Raw genomic sequence first — 15,205 nt, 5'->3', positions numbered from 1 at the left:
ATTCTGCAGGAAATTCACATAGTAATGAGCAAATTAGTGACCCTCAAATAAGAAACTCGAAGTAAAACCTTTTATTGCTTCTTCAGATTCCTTTTTCAATATGAAGCAACAAACATCAACACAATATAGTGTTCTCCTTGTCCTCATGAGATAAGAAGTTTGTGGACATGGGTAGACCTCTTCCTGGTTACCCCTCCTACTCCCCGTATAACTGCTCTAGTCTCCGAATTGATGCCCTTTGATTTTAAGAGCCACTGATATTCACAAGTGTTGGACAAAGAAATAGCGACAATATACAATGCAAAGCTTTCCTCTCCCTGAATCATTTCCCAACACCGCTGGATTCTTAAAATAAAGTAAAACAAGGACTGGTCGTGCTTGAAGACTCTTTAAAGTTTTACTGATCTCATGTTGCTCCATAGGTTATCATAAGAAATAGGACCATAGCTATATAAAGACAGACATTCTGAACAACATTTCTATAGGAAATTGAAAAAAGTAAAACTGCCAAAGGAACATTTTAAACTCCTGATCTAATTTCAAATCCCTTACAATATTAAAATAATCCACAAATGATGGGTGAGCAGAGAGCATTTGATACTATGACCTTGCCTCTTATGTCTTTGTGACATTTTTGGTGCCTTGTGACATAGATCCATAAGTCTTGAGGATTCAGATATTTCTTGCTGTCTGGCTACACTGGGGACCATTTCAGATATTCAGATAAATATCAAATTTATAAACTAGGCAAAATATGAAGCCCAAATATCATAAAACAAGTAAAGATTGAGAGTTATTTGCTATATGGTTCTGACAGTGAATAGGACTTTGGGAGATCACTTGACAATAAATATTAACTAGAATAGCTGGTACTTTAGATGCCTGCCAGTGGAGAGAGGAATCCAGAATCATCCTCCAAGTCCAAGAGAAGTTCCCACATTTTAAAAATTATGTTGCACTATTGGTGGGAATGTAAATTGATACAGCCACTATGGAGAACAGTATGGAGGTTCCTTAAAAAACTAAAAATAGAACTACCATATGACCCAGCAATCCCACTACTGGGCATATACCCTAAGAAAACCATAATTCAAAAAGAGTCATGTACCAAAATGTTCATTGCAGCTCTATTTACAATAGCCAGAACATGGAAGCAACCTAAGTGTCCATCATCAGATGAATGGATAAAGAAGATGTGGCACATACATACAATGGAATATTACTCAGGCATAAAAAGAAACAAAATTGAGTTATTTGTAGTGAGGTGGATGGACCTAGAGTCTGTCATACAGAGTGAAGTAAGTCAGAAAGAGAAAAACAAATACTGTATGCTAACACATATATATGGAATCTAAGCAAAAAAAAAAAAAGGTCATGAAGAACCTAGGGGTAAAACGGGAATAAAGACACAGACCTACTCGAGAATGGACTTGAGGATATGGGGAGGGGGAAGGGTAAGCTGTGACAAAGTGAGAGAGTGGCATGGACATATATACACTACCAAACGTAAAATAGATAGCTAGTGGGAAGCAGCCGCACAGCACAAGGAGATCAGCTCGGTGCTTTGTGACCGCCTGGAGGGGTGGGATAGGGAGGGTGGGGGGGAGGGAGACGCAAGAGGGAAGAGATATGGGAACATATGTATATGTATAACTGATTCACTTTATTATAAAGCAGAAGCTAACACACCATTGTAAAGCAATTATACTCCAATAAAGATGTTAAAAAAATACAATAAAAATAAAATAAAAATAAAAATTATGGTATTGATTTACTTCTCTCCCTTACTGCTAGATGCTATTTACATTGACATAGGCCAAATCTCCCCACCCCAGTCATCTCAATGGACTGTTCTGGGATTCAAGAACAACTCTTGCATGTTACCTTTTAGAAAACAGCAAAGAAGTAAAAAATATATATATATATATATATATATATATATATATATGTATATATATATATATATATACACACACATACACACACACACATATATAGTATATTGAATATGTAGCAACAGTGTGTGATTGTTTATTCATCTTCTTGATGAATACCTTGAAAATCCCACGTACACATGTACCAAAATCAGTTTTACAAGATATACATCACAACCAATTAAACTACCCTAACATCCTATGTTCTTCTCAATGCAACATGACTAAAAATTGATTGATCATCTCATGTCTATATAATAATCACTCCCTAGTGTATACATAGAAGGGTTCATTAGTGTCAGATCAAAATTCAAAGACCACCAGTGCTGATAAAAACAAGCAGAATTAACTGCCCTCCAGGCCAGTGCTTGAGACCCAGGAATATCACTGAAGAGACAGGTTCACAGGGTCTCACCAAGTTAAAAGCAAGGCTGGATGCAGCGTAAAAAGAGAAAGATTTTCACAAACTAAGGTTCTGAAGGTCATGATTTGAATGAATAAGGAGAGGATGGCAAAGTCTCTTTGGGTTTGGTCATGGCACTGGTTTACATCACAAAAGTGTGGGGCCAGAGAACATTTACATTAGCAGAGATAATCATTTTCCACTTGCATGGCAGACTACAAGTTCATGGGCCAGGACTTTGTTTCAATTGGTTTTGCACACCAACACCATACCCCTTGTGTCATGCTGGGCGCATAATGACTGTAAAAAATAATTTTTGAGTAAATGAATGCATGCACATAGGTTATGCAGATGCCACGACTTTGTATCATCCTCAGAAATATTTGCCTCCATGAATGATTATTTCAAAGTTGAGCACAGTGCTATGCTTTTCCATGTCAACGCTTTATCTCCAGGAGATTTTCTACTTTGTTATGGGTATTTGCATGGTTTATAACTGATTCTTTGTCTTCACTTTATTTTCACACTGTGTTCTCTCTGGACCCATATATAAATACAGTACAAAAAAGGCCTTTTAAATGAAAATGATGTCAAACACTGAGAGAGTGTCCCCCAAGGCCGTACCTTCTAGTCCACTGGATTAAGGCTAGAATTTCACTCTGTTTTTATCTCTTTGTCTCAATTCCCATCTTGTTTCTATTTTTAGTCAAGGATGTTAAGGCTTCTTCATCTTTCTGTCACGTGTTCGTATAGCAAACTAAATTAAATACCCACTGTTAATCCTTTTCCCTCAGCAGTTTGTCTATCGAAGAGCTGCTTAAGCAATCCAATAAATACTTTAAGGGTGCAGGGCTAAGTATAGGTCTGATTGATGCTCTTTGGCTTAATAAGAACTTCTAATACATCAATAATTCTTATCTAGGTCTCTAATAATCATATCATCCCTGCATATGATAAGAAGTTAAGATTCCTCCCTGGTTTTTTTTTGTTTGTTTTTTTGGTTTTTTTGCAGTACGCGGGCCTCTCACTGTTGTGGCCTCTCCCGTTGCGGAGCACAGGCTCTGGACGCGCAGGCTCAGCGGCCATGGCTCACGGGCCCAGCCGCTCCGCGGCATGTGGGATCTTCCCGGACCGGGGCACGAACCCGTGTCCCCTGCATCGGCAGGCGGACTCTCAACCACTGCGCCACCAGGGAAGACCCTCCCTGTTTTTAATGTGTCATCTCTCCTCCTAAAGAAGCATGGGTGTGTGGGGAGTAAACCACAGTGTGGCATAAAGGAACAGTGAAAACTGGGGGATGATGTCAGAAGGAGAAATAAAATCAAGAGCCAGGTGGAATATCAAGGTGTCAGTTGGAAGAGGCTATTCAGAGGGCAGAACAGGTGAGGACTGACAGCAACAAAAGCATCAGAGAATCCAGACAAGAGCTGCTACTTGAATTCCTTGCACGGGTGAGCGTGGGAGCGGCTGGGAGTTGGATAAAAGCGGTCATTCTCAGAGAACTGCCTGAACCCCTGAGGCAGAGCTGTGGACTCATCTCATATTGTGATTGTAGCCCAACCAAGGAAAAGTGAGGGTGGACAAAGAACCAAACTATGGAGGGCATTGTCCCGAGCTGTATTACGTAGTGGTGCTTTTGATAAACATTTAAATCCATGGTAATGTCTTGGAAACTGCTTTTACTGGTCCCAAATGTATGGTAGGTAGAAAAAGCCCTGAACTACTAATAGGGAGAGATTCCAGGACTGCTTCTCCTACTTACTTAGGGCTTTAGATGCAAATGTTAAATTCACTTCAAATAACAAGACAATTAATGATCGCTATGCATAAGGAATATCAGTAGGTAATGTGGTGGATACAAAGATGATTAAGTTCCTATCTTCTAAGGGCTCAGAAATAAAGTGAGGGAAACATTTACCCCCAAGTGATAATGAGGCACAGTGTGACAAGAACTGCAATGGTATAAAGCACAGAGAGAAAGAACTCGGATAGAAAACAAGTTAATTCAGATGGAAAACATCTGACATCTAAAAAACTTCCTGCTGGAAGAAGAACTTGAGCAGAGTTTTGAAAGACAGAACGTATGTTGCTGGGCAGGTATGAGACAGAAGTGTACTTTAAGCAAAAGAAACTGCACAAGCTAAGTTACTGGGCAAGAGATTCACTGTGACCTAAGCTCTGGCTTTGAGGCAGAAGAGGGCACAACACTGTGGAGATAAGACAGTGCATGGAATGGGGGAAGACTGATGAATGATTTGGATTTCAAGCTGAGGAAGATGATCTACGCTGTAAGTGATGAGAAAACCTTCACAAGTTTGTGAATATGACGGATATTAAAAACAAAAACTGTGAATGCATTGGAAAGTGACAAGCTATAGCAATTCAGACACGCCATGGTGTCTGACCAAGGCAGGTGCAATGAGCCTAGGAAGAAAGGGATGGTTCGTTACTCATGATGCTAAAAAGGATGAATCAACAGGATCTGGAAAAGAAAAAAAAATCAGAAAAGAGAAAAAGGAACTTGTTGGACCAGTTATTAAGTCTGTGGCTTTTATTTTATTTATTTATTTTTTTTTGCGGTACACGGGCCTCTCACTGTTGTGGCCTCTCCCGTTGCAGAGCACAGGCTCCGGACGCGCAGGCTCAGCGGCCACGGCTCTCAGGGCCTAGCCGCTCCATGGTATGTGGGATCTTCCCAGACCGGGGCACGAACCCACATCCCCTGCATCGGCAGGCGGACTCTCAACCACTGCGCCACCAGGGAAGCCAAAGTCTGTGGCTTTTAAGTCACCTGTGCAGGGCTAGGTTCCATCTCTAATCTCATGAATCAGGTTGGCTTGAAGAAGAGGCTGAGGGGCGGGCTTCCTGCTGGAGTGCAGAATGCAGTCAGCAGGTAGTGGGTCCCTTTAATGCTCCCAGATATTGTTATCTGCCTCTTTCCAGATCTCACCCTCCCCTGAGCCATGGAGGTCCCACCTCAATACCCTGGGTGCTGAAGGAGTGAAATGGGTTTCTCCAGCAGCATGGCACACAGCTGGGGAAGCAGGGCACCCTCTCACCCCCTCACCAACTTCCCTTTCCTCCCCCCCAGCAGAAGTCAGGGTGGGCAAGTTCAATCACGCTGTGCCACCTTGGGTGAGGGGCGGCGCTGTCAAAATTCTACTTACCTTGTCTAATGCATCCAAACTCGTTACTTTTTTTTTTTCCTTTTTTTTGCTGCAACGAAGTGCTGGAATCTCTCTTCAGGAAACCAGGACTTCTACAAGGCTCTCTTGTCGTCCATAAGTCAGTGCCCTCCAGGTATTCCGGGACCACGGCCAAGAGGGGCTGAAGCGGGTTCACAGGCTCCTGCTGGTTCCACGGCCCCTGTCAAGGTCTGTCTGCCTGTTACCCGATTCCCCCCCCACCGCCCCCGCCTAGTCTATGGCCGTATGGTCTGCATCTCACAGCTCCCACAGAGGCACTTTTGTTCATAGATGGATGTCGTTTTAGTTGCTAAAAGGGAGAAGGGGGGCAAAAAGCTGGACGTTTCACACCACCATCGCTGCTGACGTCACTCCATAGTTCCTGTTTTAAATTTTTTATTGGGGCTTGACCTTTCTTTGAACTCAAGTATTGTGAAAAGATTTCGATCTAAAATGGACGGGGCTTCCCTGGTGGCGCAGTGGTTGAGAGTCCGCCTGCCGATGCAGGGGACACGGGTTTGTGCCCCAGTCCGGGAAGATCCCACATGCCACGGAGTGGCTGGGCCCGTGAGCCATGGCCGCTGAGCCTGCACGTCTGGAGCCTGTGCTCCGCAATGGGAGAGGCCACAGCAGTGAGAGGCCCGTGTACCGCAAAAAAAAAAAAAAAAAAAAAAAAAAAAAAAATATATATATATATATATATAAAATGGAGGGAACCGGAGAAGCTCACGCAGGCGCCCTCCAAAGAATGGAACTTAAATGAGACTGGCTTCCTGCAAATGACTGATTTACCCAAGACCGAGACTTATCTCCTGACCAATGAACATCCGCCGTGAATCTATCCCCATCCTCAAGCCAATGAACTTACAGCTTACTGGCTGGACTTGCTGCTCTTTGCGCTCCTTCGCGATAAATACAGCTCCTCCTGAGCTCTTCACGGGCTGGTCTGTAACTTGCAACATTGTTCCTTCTGGAGTTGCAGTTCCTGTGCTATTCCCGAGTAAACTCAAGTTCAGGTAATCGGAGCTTGCTTCAGTTTACCTCTTTATTTAGGTTGACAGTACCTTATATTCCCTTAAGGTAATTTTTAAGTAATGGTCATGTGACAAAAGTAAAAACCTCCGGATTTTTGTAGGAAAGGCTAGGAAAAAAGGAATGTTCCTTTTCGGCATTAATCATGATTTTATTTTCTGTATTTTATGATGTTTCTATATCTTAAAAATGTTGCTGGCTGGAGAGTGACTCCCCCTCCCAGGGTTAGCCCTTTGTTGGAGATAGCAAAGCGCCCTAGCCAGGACAATATCTTTTTTTTTTTTTTTTTTTCCGGGACGCGGGCCTCTCACTGTTGGTGGCCTCTCCCGTTGTGGAGCACAGGCTCCGGACGCGTAGGCTCAGTGGCCATGACTCACGGGCCCAGCCGCTCCGTGGCATGCGGGATTCTCCCGGACCAGGGCACAAACCCGTGTCCCCTGCATCGGCAGGCGGCCTCTCAACCACTGCGCCACCAGGGAAGCCCGAGAATATCTTTTATATACAAACCAACCAGCCCTGAGTCTGTAGCCCGAAACACCTCCTTATCTGACTCCCACTGAAAAGCTGGTATTTCCTCTGCCTCATCCTAGGGCCAGGTACAGATAGCTAGAGACCACCCTATAGCCCAGATGCTGCCATAATTATTCAAACTAGCTAATTCTAAACAACTTTCTCTGCTTTCTCTCATTTTTCCTTCAGAAACCCCATTAAAGGCTCTTGCCTAGAGTTTCCTCTTGCTTCTGTCTTTGCCACCCGACCAAAACCTGGAGCTTCCTCTTTGGCCCTGCACAGCATGCAGTGACTCCCCTCTGGAATCTGTGAGTATTATAAACTTTTTCCTTTCAAGCCTGGTTCTCATTTCCTCCTGTGGCCACACTCACTTTTCCGTGCCATATCCAACATTTACATTCTTAGAACGCTTTACCCATCTACTTGAAGCTGAAAGGATGGAACAGGTGTACTAAAATGCCCCATGAAGGAAGAAACTGGAACTGCTAGGCAATCGAGTGTAATCTTGAAATGGAGCTTACACGGAGCAAGAGATGAAAAGAGATTCTGTCTTAATGACTTTGTTTTTATTCTAAATCTAACCATGGTTGAAGCTGCTTCTTGAGTTTTCAGTAATGTGAGCTAAAAGTTCACTTTGTTATTTAATCCAGTCTGAGTTGGGTCTGTTGCCAATTGCACCACAAACAAACCCACCTGAGGGAGTGCTGAATGTGATGGATCCTACATTATTCAATTAGCTAAGCAGAAGTTAGGTGGAAGCCATTAGGAACTGATATTTTGCTTTGGTATTTGGTACTTTTTTAAAATAATAGACAGTAGATTAACATGTTACCTGTTTTATTTAGCACTAAAACCATGCCAGTGAGGCTGCAGCATCTGGGGTTTGGAAGTAAAAATTCAGGATACACCTTGGAAATTGTTGCTTAGGTTTTGTTTTTTTTTTTAAGCAGTTTCACGTGGAATGTACGGCGAACATTCAAGCTATAAATATATACATACATATATATCTCAATGTAAAACTTTAGTTCTCACTTGTTGTTTGAGCCCAAGCCTGCCAGATATATTCTCCTGGATATATCTCTCCAAAAATGATGTGAAGAAACTCTAGATGAACAGAAACAAAATCATTATCTACTTCTCTGTTTCCAGTCTTTATTAATGGTACCAGCACTTTACAACTAACCTGGCTCAGAAATGTAGAGACAGGTTTGACTGATGCCTCATTATGTTGCCTCTAATGACCTATAAGATGAAATCTCTATCTTTATTTGGTGTCTTTTTCTTACATTGATAATATCCTCATGTCGTAGCCATATTAAAATTCCCTAATGCACAATTGCTTTAATTGCTCTCCTGTTCAAACATCTTTTAATATCTCCCCACAGCCAATAACACCAAAAAATCAAACATGTACATTGTAGTCTGCCAGTTGAGCTTTTGCATAATATGACCGTATTTGAACTGAATTGTCTCCTACTACTCTTCCGTGCATACACCCGAAGAGAACTATTCACGGTTTGACAAAATCACCCCAGACTTTTCCTGCTTCTGTGTACACTGTTCCTTCTGCCTCAAATGTGTCCCCTTTCATCAGTCTTTTATCCTTCAATGTCTAATTCATGTTTTATCTCCACTAGGGACCCTGTTCCATTTCTATCTCAACTTTTTTTTTTTCTTAAAGAATCTGAGAGGGGAACAGCATTGATTTATTTTTCTTTTTAATTTATTTATTTATTTATTTATTTTTTGGCTGCATTGCGTCTTCGTTGCTGTGCACGGGCTTTCTCTAGTTGAGGCGAGCAGGGGCTACTCTTCCTTGTGGTGCTTCTCATTGCAGTGGCTTCTGTTTGTTGTGGAGCACAGGCTCTAGGCATGCAGGCTCAGTAGTTGTGACTTGTGGGCTATAGAGCGCAGGCTCAGTAGTTGTGGCGCACGGGCTTAGTTGCTCCGCGGCATGTGGGAACTTCCAGGACCAGGGCTCGAACCCATGTCCACTGCATTGGCAGGCGGATTCTTAACCACTGTGCCACCGGGGAAGTCCCTCTGTCTCAACTATTAATGGCAATTTGTACCTCTCCCAATGTTGGTTGTCACATTCTGATTTGTAATTAATGTTATTTTTTATTTTACTCTGCAAACTATAAATACCTATAGGATAAGAACTATAGGAGCTATGTCTTTAAATATGCTTCCCAACTCCAAGTTAATGCTTTAGAATTTTAATGAGTTGTTTCCATAATATTTTATAGGCATATTTAAATAATGTAGGCTCTTGACAATTTCAAAAATAATTTAGGACTATAACGTACTCAGTTTAATGTGTGAGTATGTGTGTGTTTATATGCGTATGTGTGTCATAAACTGATTCTGAATGTCAGTTCAAAAAGTGAGGCTACATGTAGTGTCTTGAACAACTGAAATATTACTGTATGTATTATTTCTGAGCGTATAGCAAATGCAATGTCAAAGAAGATAAAATGATTTGCAGCAAAGCTTCAAAATTAGAGTACTCAAACAAGGCTTCATTGCTGAGGTGAGCCTTGAAAAATCAGTAGGCTTTGGATAGGTAGAGCAGAAATTGCAGGAAAAAAAGTCAGGGGAAAAAGGAAAGGTATGAGCAAAAGTACAGAAATGAAAATAAATGACGATGGTGATTTTGAAAAGGAATAGGAGGAGCCTTGTCTGCTGACAACAGAGACTAAATGTGAAGGAGGAGGCGTGGTAAATAATGCTGGATGAATAGCATGAGGTCACGTTTTAGAGGGCTTTGAAAAATGGTAGAGAGATTTGGACTTGATGTGATAATAATTGGTTATGCTTGTAAAATGACTTATAGTTTACAATGCACAATAGATTTTTTTCATTTAAACTTTAATTTGTGACAGGCATGTTGTATTATAGATGAGGAACTAGAACCAGAGCAGTTAAGAATCTGCTGAAAATCATGCAGCTAATAAAATGCAGGACACCTGACTTACTACTCAGTGTTATTTTTGTGTATGCACCATGTTATCTTCTGCATATTTAGGCAACAGATAGAAATAACTGGTATTTTAGGAAGTGTGTTCTCTCTATATTGGAGGTAACTCTATTGGAAATATCCAGTTTACAGTATAGAGGCTAAAGATATTTTCTATGTCTAAAGCAAAATAGAGGTTAATGGGGCAGGAGAGTGACCACAAAGATGGTAGAAGTTGATGAATGAGATTTTTGTGGGGGGTATCATTTGGAAACAAGAAACAATTTCTTGTGGTGGCTACTTCAGTGGTGATAGCAAAGCAACATTTCTCTGCATATCACAGTCAGAATGTGTAACTACGTTTCTTTTCTAGAATAGTGATTAATATCAAAAAGATAAACCCTATCCTGTTAAGAAAGCAGATATCAGCACTTAGGAGAGGAAGAAGGCATTCCATAAAATCTGTAAGTCAGATATCAGTGTGGCTTTGGTGTAGCATTGATAGAAAAAATAAAATATTCCTGAAAGGTGTTTAATGTCCTTTGAATATGATAGGAGTCACAGGTCCACCTAAAGATTATTTAGAAGAATGAACTTTGACTCACTGTTTACTGTTGATTAAGGTTCCCAGACATGATGATGATCCATGTTAAATTACAGATTTTCATTACATCACAGGTTAATTGTATCAGACAGTTAGAGAAGAGCTAACACCTATCCTTCTCAAACTCTTCCAAAATATAGCAGAGGGAGGAATACTCCCAAACTCATTCTACGAGGCCACCATCACCCTGATACCAAAACCAGACAACGATGTCACAAAGAAAGAAAACTACAGGCTAGTATCACTGATGAACATAGATGCAAAAATAATCAATAAAATACTAGCAAACAGAATCCAACAGCACATTGAAAGGATTATACACCATGGTCAAGTGGGGTTTATCCCAGGAATGCAAGGATTCTTCAATATACGCAAATCAATCAATGTGATACACTGTATTAACAAATTGAACGATAAAAACCAAAACCATATGGTAATCTCAGTGGATGCAGAAAGAGCTTTTGACAAAATTTAACACTCATTTATGATAAAAACTCTACAGAAAGTAGGCATAGAGGGAACCTACCTCAACATAATACAGGCCATATATAACAAACCCACAGCCAACATCGTTCTCAATGGTGAAAAACTGAAACCATTTCCACTAAGATCAGGAACAAGACAAGGTTGCCCACTCCCCACTATTATTCAACATAGTTTTGGAAGTTTTAGCCATAGCAATCAGAGAAGAAAAAGAAATAATAGGAATCCAAATCAGAAAAGAAGGAAAACTGTTACTTTTTGCAGATGACAGGATACTATATAGAGAGGATCCTAAAGATGCTATCAGAAAACTACTAGAGCTAAACAATGAATTTGCTAAAGTAACAGGATACAAAATTAATGCACAGAAATCTCTTACATTTCTATGCACTAATGATGAATAATCTGAAAGAGAAATTAAGGAAACATGCCCATTTACCATTGCCACAAAAAAGAATAAAATACCTAGGAATAAACCTACCTAAGGAGACAAAAGACCTATATGCAGAAAACTATAAGACATTGATGAAAGAAATTAAAGATGATACAGATGGAGAGATATACTATGATCTTGGATTGAAAGAATCAACATTGTGAAAATCACTCTACTACCCAAAGCAATCTACAGATTCAGTGCAATCCCTATCAAACTACCAATGACATTTTTCACAGAATTAGAACAAAAAATTTCACAATTTGTATGGAAACACAAAAGACCCCGAATAGCCAAAGCAATCTTGAGAACGAAAAACGGAGCTTGAAAAAGAAAAATCAGGATCCCTGACTTCAGACTATACTACAAAGCTACAGTAATCAAGACAGTCTGGTACTGGCAGAAAAACAGAAATACAGATCAATGGAACAGGATAGAAAGCCCAGAGATAAACCGATGCACAGATGGTCACCTTATTTTTGATAAAGAGGCAAGAATATACAATGGCGAAAAGACAGCCTCTTCAATAAGTGGTGCTGGGAAAACTGGACAACTGCATGTAAAAGAATTAAATTAGAACACTCCCTAACACCATACACAAAAACAAACTCAAAATGGGTTAAAGACCTAAATGTAAGGCCAGACACTATCAAACTCTTAGAGGAAAATGTAGGCAGAACACTCTATGACATAAATCACAGCAAGATCCTTTTTGACCCACCTCCTAGAGAAATGGAAATAAAAACAAAAATAAACAAATGGGACCTAATGAAACTTAACAGCTTTTGCACAGCAAAGGAAACCATAAACAAGACCAAAAGACAACCCTCAGAATGGGAGAAAATATTTGCAAATGAAGCAACTGACAAAGGATTAATCTCCAAAATTTGCAAGCAGCTCATGCAGCTCAATATCAAAAAAACAAACAACCCAATCCAAAAATGGGCAGAAGACCTAAATAGACATTTCTCCAAAGAAGATATGCAGATTGCCAGCAAACACATGAAAAGATGCTCAACATCACTAATCATTAGAGTAAAACAAATCAAAAGTACAATGAGGTATCACCTCACACCGGTTAGAATGGCCATCATCAAAAAATCTAGAAACAAGAAATGCTGGAGAGGATATGGAGAAAAGGGAACACTCTTGCACTGTTGGTGGGAATGTAAATTGATACAGCCACTATGGAGAACAGTATGGAGGTTCCTTAAAAAATTAAAAATTGAACGATCATATAACCCAGCAATCCCACTACTGGGCATATACCATGAGAAAACCATAATTCAAATAGTGTCATGTACCGCAGTGTTCATTGCAGCACTATTTACAACAGCCAGGACATGGAAACAACCTCAGTGTCCATCAACAGATGAATGGATAAACAAGATGTGGAACATATATACAATGGAACATTACTCAGCCATAAAAAGAAACAAAATTGAGTTATTTGTAGTGAGGTGGATGGACCTAGACTCTGTCATACAGAGTGAAGTAAGTCAGAAAGAGAAAAACAAATACCGTATGCTAACACATATATATGGAATTTAAGAAATAAAAGTCATGAAGAACATAGGGGTAAGACAGGAATAAAGACACAGACCTACTAAAGAATGGACTTGAGGATATGGGGAGGGGGAATGGTAAGCTGGGACAAAGTGAGAGAGTGGCATGGACATATATACACTACCAAATGTAAAATAGATAGCTAGTGGGAAGCCGCATAGCACAGGGAGTTCAGCTTGGTGCTTTGTGACCACCTAGAGGGGTGGGATAGGGAGGGTGGGAGGGAGGCGCAAGAGAGAGGGGATATGGGGATATATGTATATGTATAGCTGATTCACTTTGTTATGTAGCAGAAACTAACACAACATTGTAAACAATTATACTCCAGTAAAGATGTTAAAAAAAAAAACAATTTCTAAACCCAGGGTTAATTTGGCAGTATGATTCATTGAAAGCATTGAGATGAAAGAAAAATCTGGCCCTCTGGTTGATTCATAATTTTAGCAATTATTTGGAAATGCTGAGCAAACATTTGCTGGAGTGTATTTCTTTTGTTATGTATTGAGAAATACTACCCTGTTAGAGTTATGAAAGTAATTGGCTTTATCGAGGAATCATAGCCCTTAAAATCTCTCGGGTATTAGTTTTCTATTGCTGTGTAACAAATTACCACAATTTTACCAGCTTAAAACCAAATACATATATTGTCTCATAGCTTATGTAGGTTAGACATCCAAGCATATTTTAATTGGGTCCTCTGCTCAGGGTTTCACAAGACTGAAATTAAGCTGTTGTCCGGAATGCAGTATTATCTGGAAATGTGACTAGTGAGGAATCCATTTCCAAACTTATTCTGGCTGTTGGCAAGATCACTGCCATGTGGTTGGAGAACTGAATCCCCATTTTATTGCTGATCGTTGTCTGGGTACCACTCTCAGCTGCTATAGATTGCCTTCAGGTCTTTGCAGTCTGGCATCTCCACAGTCTGCTCACAACATGGTATTTGCTTATTTAGAAGCAGCAGAAGAATCTCTCTTATTTTGAATCTTTCTTGCTCTGAATTCCTCTCTTGAAGGAAGACCTAGATCCTCTTTTAAAGGGCTCCAGGATTGAACAGTATGGAGTTTCCTTAAAAAAATAAAAATAGAACTACCATATGACCAGCAATTCCACTACTGGGCATATACCCTAAGAAAACCATAATTCAAAGAGAGTCATGTACCACAGTGTTCATTGCAGCTCTGTTTACAATAGCCAGGTCATGGAAGCAACCTAAGTGTCCATTGACAGATGAATGGATAAAGAAGATGTGGCACATATATACAGTGGAGTATTACTCAGCCATAAAAAGAAACGAAATTGAGCTATTTGTAATGAGGTGGATAGACCCAGAGTCTGTCATACAGAGTGAAGTAAGTCAGGAAGAGAAAGACAAATACCGTATGCTAACACATATATATGGAATCTAAAAAAAAAAAAATGGTTCTGACGAACCTAGGGGCAGGACAGGAATAAAGATGCAGACGTAGAGCATGGACTTGAGGCCACGGGGAGGGGGAAGGGTAAGCTGGGACAAAGTGAAAGAGTAGCATTGACATATATACACTACCAAATGTAAAATAGATAGCTAGTGGGAAGCAGCCGCATAGCACAGGGAGATCAGCTGGGTGCTTTGTGACCACCTAGAGGAGTGGGATAGGGAGGGTGGGAGGGAGATGCAAGAGGGAGGAGATATGGGGATATATGTATATGTATAGCTGATTCACTTTGTTATAAAGCAGAAACTAACACACCATTGTAAAGCAATTATACTCCAATAAAGGTGTTAAAAAAAAAAAGCAAACAAACGAACAAAAAGGACTCCTGGATTAAGTCAAGCTCAGCCAGGAAAACCTCACTTTTGATTAACTGAAATACAATTTATTAGGAGCCTTGATTACATCTGCAGAATCGCTTCACCTTTGTGATACCAGGTAACCTAATCAAGGAGAGACATCTCATTATATTTATAAGTCCTGCACACACATTCAAGTGGAAGGGATTATAGAGGGTCTGTGTACATAGTGCAGGAGGGGGAATTTCAGAGTCCATATTAGAATTCTGCCTACCACAAATTGGTTTTGTGTTTGGAAACGCCACATTTTCACATAAATTAA

The 15,205-nt window shown here is 40.3% G+C and overlaps 1 protein-coding gene across 1 annotated transcript in view; it reads left to right on the top strand.

The window, feature by feature from the left end:
- Positions 1-15,205, top strand: part of LOC308609441 (melanoma-associated antigen B16-like) — a gene marked incomplete at its 3' end in the record, with an annotated part of 609,526 nt that overhangs the window by 377,463 nt on the left and 216,858 nt on the right. Inside the window, exons 7-8 of the mRNA XM_081223109.1 lie at positions 5,565-5,711; positions 7,254-7,372. The remainder of the gene's footprint in view (positions 1-5,564; positions 5,712-7,253; positions 7,373-15,205) is intronic.

The sequence above is a fragment of the Mesoplodon bidens genome (assembly GCF_964165515.1).
Source record: "Mesoplodon bidens genome assembly, chromosome: X".
In the NCBI taxonomy this organism is placed as follows: domain Eukaryota; kingdom Metazoa; phylum Chordata; class Mammalia; order Artiodactyla; family Ziphiidae; genus Mesoplodon; species Mesoplodon bidens.
This window is presented reverse-complemented; position numbering and strand designations above follow the sequence as displayed.